Genomic DNA, 18,659 nt, shown 5'->3' on the forward strand with positions numbered 1-18,659 from the left:
CAAACCATCTTCCTGGAGAATATAAAACACAAATCTTCCTTTAAGACATTTCTGCTTTTTAAAAATTCTAGCATGAAGTGAGAGCAAAGTCTGGCAGAAATGACTGGAATAAATCTCGAACTTTTTCTTAGAATAGATTTAAATTATATTTGGGTACCATTGGTAATGGCAGTGTTCATTTTAATACGTACACCTCTCACTTCCTTTGTAACATTTTGCAGTGTTTACATAATTACAACCGGGTTTTCAGAGCCATCCCTCAGGAAAGACTTGTGTCATATTTTAACATGTGTCTAACCCCAAATCCTAAACACACAAGGACTACATTTAGAAAGGGAGGGAATTGTGTGCACCCTCAACGGGTGCCAGGGTGGCATCCACAGACTGTAAAGTATATCATTCGCTTCCAATTTGTAAACAACAGAAGTCATCAGAATTTTGGAAACATTCCTTTGCCCTGTTATGTCCCGGGTCCAGCCAAGGGTTGCGTTCGTAATGAACTCAACCTCCTCAGCAACCCTTTAACTAGCCTCTCCTGGCGGGGTCTTCTCTTGGCGTAGCCAGGTCGTGCCAATCCTTTCCCACAAGGGTGGCTGCGGAGGGTAGGTGGTGTCAAGTCTTCCACTTCACTCGAGAAGGCTCTCCGTCATCATCGACACCCCTCTGCCATCTTTTCCCCTCTTGAACAAGTGACCATGCCTTGTGCAAACAGCTGTACCTGCCTCTCTGCTAGCTCTCAGTTTGTCTCAACGTAACATTTAACTCATCTTGCTAAGGACGTGTACATGTGTGTTTGTCTTGGTTGCCCAAGACGATGTTAGCGTCTTGAACACCTGACCTCTTTGCGTTCCCTGCAGTTTTTGGTTTAGGTGTTCAACGACTAACTGTTCATTTTACTCTTTCTGGTGTTACTTGGATCAGCTCTCTTTTACCACCAGTTTTTATTATTGCATGTTTAAGGTACTTCTATGAAAAATGCATTTGAGGCCTCCTACAGGGTCAAATGCTTCCCTTTGGGAGGAGCCCTTGTGAGCCTTCTGAGGACAGCCGCAGAGAGTTTTGTAACCTTAAGGAACTGGATCTCACTGTTTTCCCACCTTGGTTTGGAATACCGCTTCCTGACTGCCGAGGGCAAAGCCAGTAAAGAGTGGTTGTTTTCATAAGACATTTTCACTCTAAGTGGCACTTCTCAAAAACACCACGATTCTATGATTTGGGGTTCTCATATTTATTTTAAGTTACTGTTTGGGAAAAGGTCCATATGGCAGGAATGCAAACGAAGTCTTTCAAGATAAACGTTGGCCATGGTTGGAGGAATTACGACCACGCTGCAAATAGTGTTCCCTCTTCTCCAATCTATTTTTTGGTGTCCTTTTCTTTTATATTTTATAAAAAAGTTGTTTGCAAAAGTGGACCTGGATGAGAACGTTATAGAACTTGACCCTCAGCTCTGTGCTTGGTGTTACAGGTGGTAGAAGAATCGCTTCGTGAGCAGCCCCCACGTAGAGTTGGCACATGGCTAATAAGACAAGATTTATGGGCACGTAAAGTTATGAAATGAAATAAGGGTATAAAATTATAGAAGCTAATTAGGTGCACAGTGAGCAAAATACAAGTATTCTCTTTACGGGCACACCTCCTTTTTCTCCAAATTTCTCGAAGGAATTCAAGGAGTGACTTGTAAGACTAAGGGTTACTCACGCTTACTCTGTACCGTGTGCTGAACAAAGGGCTTTGGGGGCGTTATTTACAGACTCCCCCGCAACAGTCTTTCTAGGTGAGTGACTATTGTCATTTCTGTCTAAAAGGCGAGCACACTGACGCCTTCAGAAGCCGACCTGCTTGTTCAGCATCGCTTGGCTCTTATCTCTGACTCGGACTCAACGCCCACAGCTGCTCTCAGCCTCTATTCTTTGTTCTTCAAGCTGCAGGTCGCAGTGCACGATGGTGTCCTGAGGCCAATGTGATGGATGACCACATTGTAATTTTAAGGAGGAAAATAAAAATGACCAGAGTACCTCCCACATTAATACTGCTTTGTGAGACTTTGGCACTTGTGTGTTTGTAAGTGGACTGAGTCATGGGGTGAAACATAATGCTTACTTTGTGCTGGAGGCAAAAAAGTTTGCCAAGTACAGCCACACGGGCACTGCCTCCCAGAGAAATCGTAATCAGGCCGATAGAGAGGATGGAATCGGGGATTTATAGGGTTGTGGTTGATGAATGAAGAGGTCGAGGACCAGAAGTAAGGCAGGGCTGCTTCTTAAAATGGGAAATACATGGAACTGGGGATTCAGTTTGGCTTCACTGAGTGACAGCAAGATGCAAAGTACCGCCCTAAAGGCTACAGTGAGTCATTTAGGCTGGATGGTGGGTAGGGTGTGTGTTTCCCTCCTTCAGAGCTGCCTCTAAATCATTCAAGGGTATTTTGTACAACTTTGAACACCTCTCTGTATGGATGCCACCAGGCCAGGGACGTTCAAAGACGGAATGTCAGGGTATCTACAAAGGAAACGAGCCTTCTCAGCATTTTCTTGTCCTTAGGAAGGGGCTGTGCCCTGATGCTGTAGGTGATTCTTCAGAGGTCTAGCTGCAAAGTCAGCGTCCTTCTTGGGAAATGGGGTGACGTCTACCTTGTTCCAGGTACCAGCCTGCCATGCTAGGGCCCTCCAAATGAAGAGTCATACGGTCCAACTCCCACTGTTAGGGATATACTCAAAATCACTCATTGTATCGGGGAAGGCTGACGGCCCCGTTCTAAAGAAGGAGGATGCTGGAGTTCCTGCCGTGGCACAGTGGGATCGTTGGCGTCTTGGGAGCACTGGGACGCAGGTTCGATCCCCAGCCTGGCACAGTGGGTAAAGGGTCTGGCACTGCCACAGCTGATCCCTGGCCAGGGAACTCCATATGAAAAGGTATGAGGATGTTTGGTAAATGGATTACATGACAAATACCAAGTTATAGACATCTCAGAAATAACACCAGACCCTAAAGGTCAGAAAGGCATAGGGATTCTGCATTAAATTAGGAACGCAGATGTTCCAGTTCATTTAAAAAAGAAAGACTTACCAGGGACAAATCCCTGGACCCCCTGAATCAGTTACATAAATTAAAGGCGCAAACATGGCTGGAATTCAACGCAGCCAAGTGCTTTCTTCCTACCTTTAAAAAATGTGGTAGGACTACTTAACATGAGATCTAGCCTTTTAACCCATTTTTAAATGTATGTTACAGAGTTGATAACTATAGGTTGTATACCCAGCTCCCATCCTGTGTGCCTGAAACTGTACACCCATCAAAAATCAACCCCTCGCTTCTCCGGCCCCTGGCAACCAGCAGTCTCCTCTGCTTCTAGGGGGTTTTTGAGGCTATTTGTTTCTGCCTTTAGGTTGGCATGTGAGTGTCGGTAGAGGAATGAGAGACACAAGAGAGGAAAAGGAGGGCTATGACGGTCAAGGGCAGGCAGGCACTTCCCACATGTAGTTTGGAAATATTCCAACTTGTGCCGTTAAAAATAAATAATGCTTTTTAAAATTTCTTTTTTCCAGTTGTGCACTGTCTGATGTGAGCATGACCTGGTCAGCAAGTTCTATTTTCAGTGTGACTGGAAAATCCTTTACCTCATGCTCCCTTTGGGGAAATTTCAATCCTTACTGTTCTAACTTCTTCCTTCACTAATTTGCCCTCTTCTCCTCTGTCTGAGATGCTTCATGGAAAGTTCAACTCATTTCTCTAAGAGTTTCCTCTTCAGGGTCATTCTAAAATTTCATCGTTATCATATACATTTTATTTTAGCAATTGCTATTGCCCTGACAATAAATATTGTTCTCTAGGCTTACCCTAGTTGTAAAGTGATATAGCTGGTCCAGCCTCAATTCAAATGGTTATTTCCCTGAAATTCCATGCTCACATAGCCAAGATCATGTATTTTAAAAACATTATGTAGAAAGTTTATAAGAAAAGTAGTATTGAAGAATTTGTTTTAAAAACATTGGGTGGCAAGTTTATAAGAAACTAGTATGTGAGCAAATTGTGGCATATAAATTCAACTATTTAAGTACAAAAATTAGCACAGCGACAGAAGACTTCTGTGGAAGTGGAAAGAATACCTGATATCTTAAAAATTGATTTTATGATATCCCCACTTTCTCTTATCCTATGAAATAGTTAGTATCAACTCAAGTTTGCTTTGTTTTGAAAATTTTTCAAGAATTCCAGAAAGTATTTCGAAATGCTTTAAGGAAATCTGTGATGTACTAGAAATGGGCAGAGAAATTAATGGAATAGAAATATAGTAACCTCATTCCAACACTCTCACCATTTGTATATACCAGATTTGAGTAACATCGTAAATTATCCTCTCCCAGAATAATTAGGAAAGTGCATCCAGGTTAAGATTACACTTGAAATTGGCCTGGTTTGAGCCTGGTGGGCATATTTATATACAACTTTTGCAGATTCTTCTCCATTATGATATATAGTTGAGCTCTAGTCCATATGCAATCAGTTCCATGCCTGGTGCTAAAATAAGGAATACAGGAGTTACAGGAGTTCCCGTCGTAGCTCAGTGGTAACAAACCCAACTAGTATCTGTGAGGATGCAGGTTCAGTCCCTGGCCTCCTTCAGTGGGTTAAGGATCTGGTGTTGCTGTGGCTGTGGCTGTGGCCAGCAGCTGCAGCTCTGATTGGACCCCTAGCCTGGGAACTTCCATATGCTATGAGTGCAGCCCTAAAACGCAAAAAAAAAAAAGAAAAGAAAAGAAAATAGAATATAGAATTTACAAATTACTAAGTGGTTTTGTGACAGGGAGAAAATCATCATTGAAAAGATAAGACAGCTCTCAGAGGAACCTGCTGCGGGGAATTAATTTAGTTTCAGAGCTGGTATACCAAGAAATTACCAATGTGCCTTTTGGTAAACACCTAGAACATGAGAAGAATATAAATTAACCTCAGGTTGTTTAATAAGCAGGGTTCGGGGGACTGTCTGCTCATTAGACACAGCAGCCAGAAGAGACAGGAAATGAGCTGGGACTGGGTGGGGGGATGGGGCTAATTCTATCCCACGGTGTGTTTGCAGGAAGTTTTATCTAAGGTGGGCTTTAGGATGTTTGCTGAAACCCACTTACAGGGGGATGGATGTTTGGTGTGAACTTGAGTTAAGTCGCCATGTCCTGGACGTACTGGCCTCAGGACGCTGGCCAGGAAGGAACAATCTCCAGGAGCTCCCCTGCTTCTCAGCCCCCTCCCCCTGAAGACGGCTCACACGCTTGGCCCACCAAGCTCACCTCTTCTCGATGGTCCTAAATCACCTTCTTCTCTGCCCGCGGCCACGCCGCCCTAATGCCCCTGGTCTCGTCCAGACATGCTTCTTCCTCTTTTGTCTATAGGGAAACACCTGTTAAAATATAAGAAGTTGGTGCAGCAAGAAGAAGAGGTGTTACAACGTCTGTAACTTTGTTTTAGACGTTTTATCGACGTATAGTTGATTTACGAGGTGGTGATAATTCCTGCCAAACAACAAAGTCGTTCAGTTTTGCAGGTACTCACATCTCTTCTCTTTCAGATTCTTTTCCCACGTAGATTATCACAGAGAACCAAGTCTGTAACTTTTACACGCATCGGCGGAGTCTGGTGGTCTCTGAGTAGCAGTCCTCTCTTGCAGGGCTGGCTCCGTGGGTGGGTGGGTGGGTGGCCCGTGCTCTCACACAGACCACATCCTCCGAAGCGACAACACGCTTGGTTTAATGCTCTGCTGTTGCCATCCTGAAATTCTTAAAAATTACCTTTGAATGTGTATTTCGTAAGTAACGTCTGATGGGACAATACAGCACGCCCTTGGGCAGATATAATTTAATTATATGTAGTGTAATTTAGTATCATTATTAGCACTTTCCCCCTGCTTTCTGAATGAGAGGCCTTGCATTTTCATTTGTACTGGGCTTTGCAAATCATGTAGCTGTCCTTTCTATCTGTAGATCTTTACATTTTTTTTTTCCTTTCTTTTTAGGGCTGCACCCAAGGCAAATGGAAGTTCCCAAGCCAGGGGTCTAATCAGAGCTGTAGTAGTGGGCCTACATCATAGCCACAGCAATGCCGAGTGTGACTTAATCACAGCTCATGGCAATGCCGGATCCTTGACCCACCAAGTGAGGCCAGGGATCGAACCAGTGTCCTCATAGATACAAGTTGGGTTCATTTCCACTGTGCCACAACAGGAACCCCTGATCTTTACAGTTTTATTTATTTTTATTTATTTATTTTTTTGGCCACACCTCTGGCACATGGAAGTTCATGGGCTGGGGATCAAATTCAAGTCGCAGCAATGCCGGATCCTTAACCAACTGTGCCGGGCTGGGGATGGAACACACACGTCCCAAGCAACCCAAGCCTCCCCAGAGACAACAGTGAATCCTTAACCCACTGCGCCGTAGCAGGAACTTCCTTTAGACATTTTTAAATTCTAATTACAGCACACTCTTTGAGAGTTTTCCCCAGAAGTGGTCGTGTTCATTGATGAAACTTGAATGACAACGTTTTGTTGCAAACAGTCTTGAGGCCACTCTAGGAGTCAGTGTATGAGAATCACTGTCTTAGCTGCTTGGGCAGCTATCACGAAAGTACCATAGGCTGGGTGGTTTAAATAACATGTGTTTCTCACAGTTCTGAAGGATGGGGAGTCCAAGACCAAGGCACCTGCGGGTTCAGTGTCGGTTCAGTGTCAGTTGAGAGCTGGTTTCTGTTCGCCAACAGCCGTCTTCCTATAACTTCACATAGCAGAGGGCAGCAGTGCTCTCCGGGGTCCTGTTTACAAGGGCACTAAATTCTATTCACAGGACTCTGCCCTCATACTTAATCCCCCCCGGAAAGCCCTCCCTTCTGTGCCCATCACAATGGAGATAAGGGTTCTGTGCCCATCACAATGGAGATAAGGGTTCTGTGCCCATCACAATGGAGATAAGGGTTCTGTGCCCATCACAATGGAGATAAGGGTTCTGTGCCCATCACAATGGAGATAAGGGTTCAACAGACGAAACACTACATTGTTTTCACGGTAAGACTCTACAGTCCTAGCAAGGTGTGGACAGACCTCTGCCAGACATCGAAGCATTGTATATATAAACACATTCTTTTTCTAATCTTCCATCATGTTCTATCCAAAGAGCAGTTGGATTCTTAACCCGCTGTGCTACAGTGGCAACTCCTGGATAAGTTTCTTTCGCAAATATTTTCTCCTGGTCTATGAGGCTTGTCTTCTGGTTCTCTTGACATTGTCGTTAACATATCCTAAGTTTTTAACGTTAATGAGGTCCAGCTATCAATAATTTTGTCCATGGATTGTGTCTTTGATGTATCTAAAAAGTTATTGTCATACCCAAGGTCATCTAAGTTTTCTCCTATGGGATCTGCTAGGGGTTTTATAGTTTTGCAGTTTACATTTAGGCCTGTGGTTCATTTCGAGTTAATTTTTGTGAAGGGTGTAAAGTCTGTATCTAGATTCAACTTTGTGGCCTGTGGATGTTCCATTTTCTAGTCCCACCTGTTGAAGAGACTGTCTTTGCTACATTGTTTTGTTTTTGTTCCTCCGTCAAAGATCAGTTGACTGTATTTATGGGGCTCCATTTCTGAGCTCTCTCTTCTGCTCCATTGCTCTCTTTGTCTAGTCCTTCGCCAATACCACACTGTCTTGACTTCTGAAGCTTCATGGGAAGTCTTGAAGTCAAGTGGTCAGTCCTCCAACTTTTGTCCTTTTTCAGTATTGTGTTCACTATTCTGGATCTTTCTGCCTCTTCAGATAAACTTCTGAATCAGTTTGTCAATATTCATAAAAGATCTTGCTAAGATTTTGACTGAGAGTGCATCGGATCTATAGACCAAGTTGGGAAGAACTGGCATCTTGACAGTGTTGACTCTTCATACCCAAGAATATGGGATATTTCTCCTTGAATTCTTCTTTGATTTTATTCATCAGAGTTTCGTAGTTTTTCTCATATAGATCTTGTACATATTTTGTTCGATTTACACTAAGTACTTAATTTTAATTTAATGTAAATGACATTGCGTTTTTGATTTCAAATGCCACATGTTCATTGTCAACATACAAGAAAGAGATTGATTTTTATATATTAACTTGTATCCCGCAACCTTGCAATCACCACTTATTAGTTACAGGAGACTTTTTCTTGAGTCTTTTGGGTTTTCTTGAGTCTTTTGGGTTTTCTGTAAAGACAACCATGTCACCTATGAACAAAAGCAATTTTATGTCTTCCTTCCCAATGTGTATACTTTTCCCCCATTTTTTGCTACATTATTGCATTAGTAAGGACTTCTGGTATGGTGCTGAAAAGGAAGAGTGAGAGGGAACGTATTTTTTAAAAATCTACATTATTGCATTTTTGTATAATTTTGTCATTTTCTTTTTTTTTTTTTTTGTCTTTTTTTGCTATTTCTTGGGCTGCTCCCGCGGCATATGGAGGTTCCCAGGCTAGGGGTCGAATTGGAGCTGTAGCCACTGGCCTACGCCAGAGCCACAGCAACGCGGGATCCGAGCCGCGTCTGCAACCTACACCACAGCTCACGGCAACGCCGGATCGTTAACCCACTGAGCAAGGCCAGGGACCGAACCCGCAACCTCATGGTTCCTAGTCGGATTCGTTAACCACTGCGCCACGACGGGAACTCCAGTTTTGTCATTTTCTGACTTGAATAGTATTGCTGGTCTTATGGATTAGGACATGCCGAAGAGCACAGGAGAGCCTACACCATCATGCAACAGTGCACTGACCTAGCCTCCATCCTGTTCAAAAGTCTTACAAACAGCTGAGATGAATATCTAAAGGTAATGATAAATTTGCATCTTAAAAAACCAGGAGTACAAAAAACCTTGATAAAATTGTATTATTTCATTATACATTTTGAGTCAGAAAATATATAATATGGTGTGAAATGCAAAAATAATTCTTATAGAGCCAGCAACAAGCAAAACAAAAAGCAGAAGGAGGGAGGGTAGCCCCTTTATAATTAGAAATTAAGTAAGAAGAAAGTAAACCGATATTAATTAATTCAGGCTGGATGTTGGGCCAAGCACCGACACAGGCATTTTGTAGATGCTAAGGAGTCTATCGCAGTCTTAGAGGATATTAATGGGAGTGAGTGGCCAGAATCAAGGAGGTAACCGCCACACTGTGTGCTGAGATGTACAGATGGCTTGTGGTCTTCGTGCCCAACTCATTGGAGGTGACAAGCATGGTGATAGGTCACATGAAAGGTCACTGAAAAAGGTTTAATTTGAAAGATGTCTGGTGGGAAAAAATGAATTGTTTTCTGGTCTAGAACCAGACGTGCAAGGTGGTGCATTCCTGCCAAGGAAACTATTTACGCAGTGGCAAAATGATCAGCTATTAGGGATAAAAGAAAGTGATCTGCTTTAGCTGAGTATTGGATTAGATAACGTCGAATTTCCTTTCAAGACTCTAAACACCTCTCTAGGCCAAGTTAGAAAAAGAATGTCTGTGTTCAGGTCACGGGGGGGGGGTGCGGGGGGGGTTAGCCTCACAAAACCTAGCACAGCTGGTCTTCAGTTTTAATGAGACCCAGACGTTAGTAAGAAAGTAGACAAGAAAAGAGATATTTTTCCAGTTAAGATAAATTCCAGCTATTATATTAGGAAACAGGAAATTGGGGATTTTATAGGAGAAATGTGTGCAAACAAAAGCTGGATTTAGTTTCCAGGGGAACAATTATTCAAACGAGAGTCCTTGTTTTTGATTACGGAGTTCAAAAGTAATGGGATATGGGCATTATAAAAGAGAGGCACCTGCTTGTGTATTAAAAAAAATAACTTCCTATAGGGAGATATCATCTCCAAATTTAATTGTAAATGGGAAAAAAAAAAAAAAGATTCTCTCAAGGGCTGTGCTTAATTTTATTTCAGTGCTAAAATAAAAAAAGTGAATGAGGTTGCCCTCTAGTGACTGTTTCCTGCTTTTCACTTTTAGAAGCTCTTTAACAGGGGGCTCCATGCAGGCATTTTTCATCCTGGCTGTGCATTAGCATGACCTGAGCGCTAGTGTTTGTGCATTGCTCTTACCTGAAAGTGTTCCTGGACTTTGGATTCCAGGGGCCACCTAAGCTGAAATAAGAATCTTTGGAGTTGGGGCTTTCGAGGCTCTGCTTTATTTTAAAGATCTTCAGATGCCTCTGTTGGACTTAGTTTACAACCAGAGTTTGGAATGAACTGTTCTGGGGTCCTGCTGTGTGTAGGATGAAGTGTTATGTAGCCAAATTTATTTACTTATCTATTTATTTGTTTATTTATTTTCCTTGGCATATGGTGGTTCCCAGGCTAGAGGTCGAATTGGAGCTACAGCAGTCACAGCAACGCAGGATCCTTAACCCCCTGAACGAGGCCAGGGATTGAACCTGCATCTTCATGGATACTAGTTGGGTTCTTAACTTGCCACAACGGGAGCTCTGCCAAATGTATTTAAGGTACAGTATTTACTTACTTGCTCTAAGAACCTGGCCTCAAGAACATGCAGCTTGGTGTTGCATCTTCATAGCTCTGAAACTTAAAATGGGTTTAGCACGGCCGGAGGTTACCCTACTGCTAAACCCAAAGACACAAAAAACGTTTAGTATAATACTGGTGTTAGTAACGATTAACTAAAAACTACTTAAATGTTCATCAACAGGGCTTGGCAAAATGACAGTAAATCCCAACATTGAAATTCTAACGCAAGCACTTAAAAAGAATGAGGTATGTCTATGTGTGCTGACACCCCAGATGCATTATGTGCAGAAAGCAATCCCTGTATTTAGAAAAGAGGTGGCCCGATGCAGGCGGTCTGGAGCCGATCTCAGAAACACCGCATTCGTGAATAGACAGAGTAGTAGTTGTGATGTAAGGCCATGGACAGGGCCTGGGGATTTTCAATTTTTTTTTTTTTTTTTTTTGGCCTTTTTTGCCATTTCTTGGGCTGCTCCTGTGGCATGTGGAGGTTTCCCATGCTAGGGGTCCAATTGGAGCCATAGCCACCGGCCTACGTCACAGCCACAGCAACACAGGATCCGAGCCGCATCTGCAACCTACACCACAGCTCACGGCAATGCTGGATCCTTCACCCACTGAGCAAGGCCAGGGATCGAACCCGCAACCTCATGGTTCCTAGTCGGATTCGTTAACCACTGAGCCACGACAGGAACTCCGGATTTTCCTCTTTAACAGGTTCCTCAAGTGATTTTACTACAAACCAGAGTTTGAAATCACTAGTGTGGGCATCTTCCCAAAGACCCTCAGATCTGCCTCCTAGTTTTCCTCTAGGTCTCTGGCCGGTCCAGATCTTCGTCTGTGCTCCTGGCCCTCTGGGGGCACTTTTGGTCTGCGATGGAGAGAGAGTGTGCCTTGTGGATTGTCTCCATCAGCAAATAGTGAAAATACGATGTAAAGTGAATTTGCAAGACATCCTTCATACATATGGACCTTTAGGCACATTCTTGCAACACAAAGCTTGTTCCCAGTATGTAGGTGGGGTGTCCCCAGTTCACCACAACGTGGAACGTCGTCTGGTGGCCGTGGTCACGTACAAATCGGTCATTCTAACAGGATATGACTGCAGCCTATGTCTCTGCAAAAGACAGAACAGAAAGCGTGGCAAGGAAACAAAGAAGGAACCGAAGGAGCAAAAGTTGAAAGGGCAAAGGAGCAAAGGGTCACCAAGGGCTGATTTGCGATGTGTTTGCTGTTTGTTCCCCAAAGGGTTGGATGCTGGGAGCTTGTCCTCTGCTTTTTGTTTTATTGTTCTTGTTTGCGGCTGTGCCTGTGGCATGCGGACATTCCTGGGGCCAGGGATCAAACCTGTGCCATCGCAGTGACTCCAACCAGAGCAGTGGCCATGCCAGATCCTCAACCTGATGAGCCACCAGGGAACTCCTGTCCCTTGTTATTTGAATTTTCAGTCCGTAGAACTTGTGGGCAGCAATCCACGAGTCTGCAGTGTCCTCCTACACCTTCGTGAGCTGTCCAGTGTCAGGTGAGTGATGGAAACCAGCCCCTTGGGGGAAGGTTCTGCAGTTGGGCTCACGTGCTTTATAACAAGGGGTGGGAGATCGGAGGGCTGGATGAGGATGGGGAAGAGGGTGTTAGAGCTCCCGGGACCTCCCAGCCTCCCTGCTGCCACTGGACAGGAATCCGTCCTCCGACTCTCCAGCATATGGTCTTACAGGGATTATATAGCCTGACCTAAGTTTACGCTTGCTTGTTTGTCTGTCACTTACCGGAAACACGTAAGAGTCGCCTTGAGTCAAGTTGTGTGCCTTTCGTTCTCAAAATAATGTTTACGGCTTTCAGGTTATAAAAGAAAAGAACATAAATTTACAAAGAATATAGAGAGATCCAAGGGAACTGCCACAGGTGCAACCCCATTGTCCCTTGCAGTCCTTTTTCTAAGTATATGTTTGTATGTATTTTAAGAAAATTGGTGTCACATTGTTTTCTTCTGCTGAGGACCCCGTTCCGTTAGCCTACTCTGTCCTTTCACCACATTAATAAATATATTCAACTCATTAAAAGTTTCAATTAAGAGGAGTTCCTGTTGTGGCTCAGAGGTAATGAACCCGACCAGGATCCATGAGGATGAGGTGCCATCCCTGGCCTTGCTCAGTGGGTTAAGGTTCCGGCGTTGCTGTGAGCTGGGGTGTTGGTCGCAGACACAGCTCAGATCTGGCTCTGGCGTGGCTGTGGCTGTGGCTGTGGCTGGTAGCTATAGCTCCACTTTGACCCTTAGCCTGAGAACTTCCATATGCTGTGAGTGCAGCCCTTGAAAAGACAAAAAAAAAAAAAAAAATTGAATTCTCTATTTCTACCCTCATTTGTTCCGTCTAGTATCGAAGGCTGTTTAGTGAGTTCTCAGCTTTTCTCTGTTATAAACTCTTGTTTGCTTTTTGTTTTTGTATATATTTTTCATGACACCATTTTTATTTTGGACAAAATGTCTGTAAGTCAGAAACAGCAGAGCATATAACAAAGCCCTGTACCACCAGCCTGTGCCCACCAGAGGGCACAGACGCACACGTTTTCTATCTGTAAACCAGATGGAAGCCCGAGTCCCTTCTGTTCCCCTCCCTGTCCCTCCTTCCTTGGGTACCACGTGCCACCGTCATGAACTGACTGTCTCTTTGCTTTCCCTACATCCCCAAATCCCCAAATCGTGTATTTTTAAAACATTTTGTTTTCTTTTTTAGAATTAACTCTGAATGCCCCTGGTATTTCACCATTATTCATGATATTGGCTGTTCTAACATATCTATTCTTCGTCGGAGCTACGAGTATATCCTTTTCTGATATTTCTTGTTTACTAATAATTTAAAAATCAGAAGTGGATCTCGAGTGTTCAAGAATGACATTGTGGGACTTGGAGAACAGACTTGAGGTTGCCGGGGGGGGGTGGGATGGCCTGGGAATTTGGGGTTCATGGTTGCAAGTTATTGCCTTGAGAATGGATAAGCAATGAGATCCTGCTGTGTCGCACTGGGAACTCTATCTAGTCACTTATGATGGAGCCTGATAATGCGGGAAAAAGAATGTATACATGTATGTGTGACTGGGTCACCTTGCTGTGCAGTAGAAAGTTGACGGAACATGGTAAACCAGCCACGGGGGAAAAATAAAAATCATTTAAAAAGGGGAAAACAAGAATAATATTCTTCATTCTTCCAGTTGCTCAGGCCAAAAATTTAAAGTTGCTTGTGTCCCTTTTCTGCCTTTGAAACCCTCCTGTCCAAAGCATCGGTACGTCCTGTCGGCTAGAGCAGCATCGCACACACGGAAGGCGGGCCACTTGTTCCTCCCCGGATCAGCACGACAGCCTCAGACCTCACTCAGCTTCCACGTTTCCTGGACTACCTGCTCTTGTCTGCCCCAGTAGCCAGGCCCTGCACTTTTTGCTCACAACCTGGAGCAGAGTTTGGCTTCCACCTAACTCCTCAGCCTACAAGCTTCTGTCGTTTTTTCCTCCAACGCTGCTACCATAATCCCCTGCACATCCACTCCAAGCATGCTGGCGTTCCTGCTGTCCTCAGTGCACCAGGCAGGATGCTGCCTCGGGGCTTTGGCACGTGCTGTAAATTCTCCCTGGACACCCATGTGGTGGCTCCCTTACCTGTCTCAGGATTCTGTCCCAATGCCATCGCCATGCAACCTTCTCTGGTCATCCCACTTAAAGCAGCAATTCTTATTATGATGTTTTCCTGTTTATTTTTTTTCCCCCATAGCATTTATCACTATCTAACCTACTCTATTTTTCCTTTTTATTTACTGTCTTTCTCTGATCAAATACAAGCTTGAGGAGGGCATCTCTAGCACGTGTGATGTTATCTGGCACACAGGAGACAGTCAACTGAACGTCAACTCAACCCAAGTATTTGTTGAATGAATGAAGCTCGTTTATTTTTTTATGGGAGATGAGCTACTGATGAGATGTTCTATAGGACTGATGATGTATTGTAGGACTGGATTTATGAATGTCCTGGGTTAAATTCTTTTTGTTAATACTGAATGACTCTTTAAAAAGTACTTTTGCAATTAAATTTGTTTTATATTTTTTCAATCTTTGTGCATAAGTGATGTTTGGTTTTCTTATTTTGTCTCTCTCTCTCTTTTTTTTTTTTTTTTTTTTTTTTTTTTGGTCTCATGTCCTTTTAGGGCCGCACCTGAGGCATATGGAGGTTCCCAGGCTAAGGATCTAATCGGAGCTGTTGCTGCCGGCCTACACCACAGCCACAGCAATGTGGAATCCGAGCTGCATCTGCGACCTGCACCACAGCTCAGGGCAACACCAGATCCTTAACCCACTGAGCGAGGCCAGGGATCGAACTGCAGCCTCATGGTTCCTCATCGATTCGTTTCCTCTGTGCCATGATGGGAACGCCTATTCTCTGTTTTTAAGAGTCTGCTCTCAAGGCCATCTTAGCTTCACAAAATGAAATGAGCAGCTTTCCATCTTTCCCACTGTTTGCAAAACTGCATGTATCATGCCAATTATCTGTTTGTTGAAATTTTGAAAGGACACACTAATAAAACCATATTGCGGAGTTCTCGTCGTGGCTCAGTGGTTAACGAATCCAACTGGGAACCATGAGGTTGCGAGTTTGATCCCTGGCCTCGCTCTGTGGGTTAAGGATCCTGTATTGCTGTGGCTATGGTGTAGGCTGGAGGCTACAACTCTGATTAGACCCTTAGCCTGGGAACCTCCATATGCCGTGGGAGTGGCCCTAGAAAAGACAAAAAATAAAGTAAAATAAAACCATTGGTTTAAGTCCCAGCCTGGGTTTAGGCTGGATTCAAGTCCTGGCATGTGGGTTCAAGTCCCCGTCTGTGTTCTGGCTAGGCTCAGGTTGTTAGTACTGTCAGTTTCAGCTGGCGGACCATGAAGGGACAGTGATAAGGCAAGAAAAAAAAAATAAAATAAAGAAAACTTTATTGCCCCGAGGGTTTTTTGAGAGGTAATTCCTCCATACCATTTTCCAGTTTCTTTTATGGTTAATAATATACTCAGGTTTTAAGAGTTTTCAGGATTTGTGTTTCCGGAAAAGACTGCTTCACAGAAACGTTCTGATTTATAGTCATAAAATTGTTTTTCTGATCTTATAGTTTCAAGGCCTCTTTATCTGGTTCTTATTATTGTCATTATCAGTTTCCTTTAAATTCCTTATTCTTTGTCTCTGGGAGAGCTTTTAGGAGCGTCTCTATCTTACTGTCTTAAATAAAAAATTATTAAGTTAAAATTGTTTAAATTCCATTACTAATCTATTAACCTAACAATGGTAACAAACTACCTAAAAATCAGATGCCGTTCACAAAGGTTAGGGGGACCGACCTCTCTGGGCAGCTGAAAATCCTCGTAAAGCTTTGTTTTTGGCCCTTGCGAATCCTCTTGCACGGATTCAGCCTATCCTGAATAAGGTCGTGCTGTGTGTATTGAAAAACAAAAAACAAAAACCAGCCCTGTGTATAAGTGGATCCGGGCAATTCAGATCCACTTTGTTCAAAGGTCCACTCTATAGCAGTCACCATATTTCTAACCAGGCAGTGTATCTGCTAGTCTCAAACCATCGCCCTGAATTTATAAACTATTATTCACTTAATACAACTGTTCACTTGCGATCCTAACGGACGAAACCAAAAGGTCCAAACCGCCTATATGTTCATGTTGATTTTCTTGAAGCTGTTGGGGTGAATCCACTCCTCATTTTTGCTTTATTCTCCTCGGGGTTTCTGGCCTTGAAACTGTATTGGAGTGCTGTTCTCCTTTCTTTCCAGATTTCCTTGTTAAGTTTTTTCTAAGCTTTTACTTCCTCCTCTTCCTCTCCTGCTCCTGATTCCCCATTCCATGACTTTCACGCAAACCCACCTATTTCTTCTCCTTTTCCTGTGGGCTATCTCGCACAATCTTGATTTTAGGTTTCAATACTTGACTAGCAACATTCACCTTGTTAGAAGTTGTTTTTGAAGTGCAGTCTTCATAGGGGCTTAGAAACCAGTCGTCTTGAGGGCCGACTTGGTTCAAAATGAGCAAGACTCCTGAAGACGGGGTGAGGAGACAAGGTTCTTTCTTCTGGATGGTGGCCGTCACCCTTTGGCAGTCCCTCAAGCCAGTTTTCTGCCTTCCAACTCCCCCCATCCCATCTCACCAACCACCTCCCTGTGTGGCTGGAGTGATCTTTCTTAAGCTCTAAAATACATACAGTATCCTTGAAGGCCCTTGACTATCAAGCCGTCATCCGCCTGTTGGATCTTACTGTCTGCAGCTCCTCTGAATGCGTAATACCTCAAGGAAAATTTTTTTTTACTGTATCTTTGCTCTTTCCTGTTCAGCTAGAATTTATCTTTCTTCAGAACTCCCATAATCACTTTAGTTGTATTTCTATTATTGAACTTACCACAGTCTGCCTTATATATTTGGCATAGCTTTCTTTCTTTCTTTTTTTTTTTTTTTTTGTATTTTTTTGCCATTTTTTGGGCTGCTCCCGCAGCATATGGAGGTTCCCAGGCTAGGGGTCTAATTGGAGCTGTAGCCGCCAGCCTAGGCCAGAGCCACAGCAACGCAGGATCCGAGCCGCATCTGCAACCTACACCACAGGTCACGGCAACGCCTGATCGGTTACCCACTGAGCAAGGGCAGGGATCGAACCAGCAACCTCATGGTTCCTAGTCGGATTCGTTAACCACTGTGCCACGACGGGAACTCCTGGCATAGCTTTCTTCTTGAGTAAATGACAGCCTTGATAAGCGCCAGGAGCATCTCTTTCTTCTTTTGATTCCCAGGGAATTTTGTTCATTCAGTAAATGTTCCTCAACGGAGCTGAATGTTATGCCAAAAAGAATCAGGTATTTTGACGGGTTGGAGTTGCCAAAAACAACTTAATTAGGGCTATAAAATCAAGGTAGATATTTACAAGCTAAGAAGTCTAAACGGGTGAGGTTGGAGCGAGTAGCCAGAGTGGAAATAAATTCCAGAGCCTGGAGTCATCTTCTCTCTTTGGACACCAGGGGGCAGCCTATGCCCAGTTCCGTGATTGCATGTAAGGCAGCCTAGAGAGGCTGAAATTTTCTGCCCTATTTTGGAAATCTATGTTTATTTTGAACATTAAAAGTGATGGCTGAAACCTGGGTTTGGAGGAAGCACAGATCCACTCCCTGACTGCAGGCTGTGCCCTGGGATCTCTGGCCCTTCTGTTTTGAACTCATCCCTCCAGGCCTGCATCATCTCTTAGCAGTGCGTCATAGATGTTGAAGCTTTCAGAGTTTCCCTTAAATGGCTGAAAAAAATCAAACCTTGTCCGTGTTTTGAATAAACACACATGAGCACTGAGGCTTGGAGAGAGGAAGCAAACTCTGACCAGACAACAGAAATGTGCAGTTTCCCCGCTGGGTAACCGACTAGGACAGGCGACTTTTGGAAGGTCCCGCCTGTAATCCTCCAAAGAAAATGTTCATTTTCCCTCTCAGCTCATTTTTTTCCCTTTAAACACCAAATGTTTTTTCATGCGATCAGACCATCCACAGGTAAAAGTCTGATATAATCTGAGCCGTAACTAGCAGATTGATTTCAATTCTTTTATCTGCCGTTTAAGGGCTCATAGCCTTTTCTTCATGTCATTTGTTGCCTCCAGTTGTGTGGATGTGTGCATGTGTATGTGTTAAATTTGTGTTTTGTTTTTAAAAAGCAAATAAGGAGTTTCATGTGGCTCAGCCAGTTAAGGATCTGGTATTGTCACTGCAGGAGCTCTGATCGCTGCTGTGGTGTAGGTTCGACTCCTGGCCCAGGAACTTCCATATGCCGCAGGCACAGCCAAAAAATTCCCCCCAAACAAACAAACAAACAAAAAGCAAAGTACTAGGAATAATTTATCCTGGAATTCTGATGGTGACTAATTTATTAGGTGACATGTTAAAGTCTTTCTGTTAGTACTTGTTTCTGTTATACCTAGAAGATGGAGAAGAAATGAAGGAGAAAAGATACTGCTTGTTTTCAGGTTCTCAGCGGCATTTCTTTCAGCTTTTCTCTCTCTCTTGATACATGGATATTACATATTTTATATGATACATGTATACACATAAATTCACATATGTGCATAAATATATATACACACTCTCCACG

The sequence above is a fragment of the Sus scrofa genome, chromosome 8 (assembly GCF_054392235.1).
Source record: "Sus scrofa isolate SSC_HxYL_T2T_F1_AM1 chromosome 8, Sscrofa_HxYL_maternal_Yorkshire_Landrace_v2.0, whole genome shotgun sequence".
NCBI lineage: Eukaryota > Metazoa > Chordata > Mammalia > Artiodactyla > Suidae > Sus > Sus scrofa.